The sequence below is a fragment of the Monopterus albus genome, unplaced genomic scaffold (assembly GCF_001952655.1).
Source record: "Monopterus albus unplaced genomic scaffold, M_albus_1.0 scaffold93.1, whole genome shotgun sequence".
Taxonomy (NCBI): Eukaryota; Metazoa; Chordata; class Actinopteri; order Synbranchiformes; family Synbranchidae; genus Monopterus; species Monopterus albus.
Genome location: NW_018127973.1, coordinates 1,579,038 through 1,579,385, shown reverse-complemented (window position 1 = coordinate 1,579,385; position 348 = coordinate 1,579,038). Strand labels below are relative to the sequence as shown.

The window sequence follows — 348 nt, the reverse complement described above, 5'->3', positions numbered from 1 at the left end:
ATGCTAATACATGATTTTAATTTTTTTCCCCCCAGTTTTCTGCTGAATCTGTTTATCTTGAATCAGAGCTCAGGCTGTTTTATTTTTGCTTCTGGCCATCTGAATGTACAGACGGTGTATTTGATCTACATGTCTGTGGAATTTCTGCCAATACTCTATTGATCTTATGAGTGAAGCCCAAGGCCTTAATATTAAAGTAGCAGTAAACCTTCAGTTAACTACTGTAGTATGTGAAATCCCTCTCTAGCTCTCTTGTTCACATCTCTTAGGGGTTTCTTGCCTCTGTGTATGTCCCAAGTTGATGGTTTGGCTTCTCTGGAGAAGCTGCAGGGGTTCACAGTCTGGTAG

At 40.5% G+C, this 348-nt stretch overlaps 1 protein-coding gene across 1 annotated transcript in view; it reads left to right on the top strand.

Moving 5' to 3' along the window:
- The window catches only part of LOC109964870 (F-actin-uncapping protein LRRC16A), a 73,617-nt gene that overhangs the window by 26,238 nt on the left and 47,031 nt on the right, over window positions 1-348 (top strand). The gene's annotated exons all lie outside the window — the stretch shown is intronic.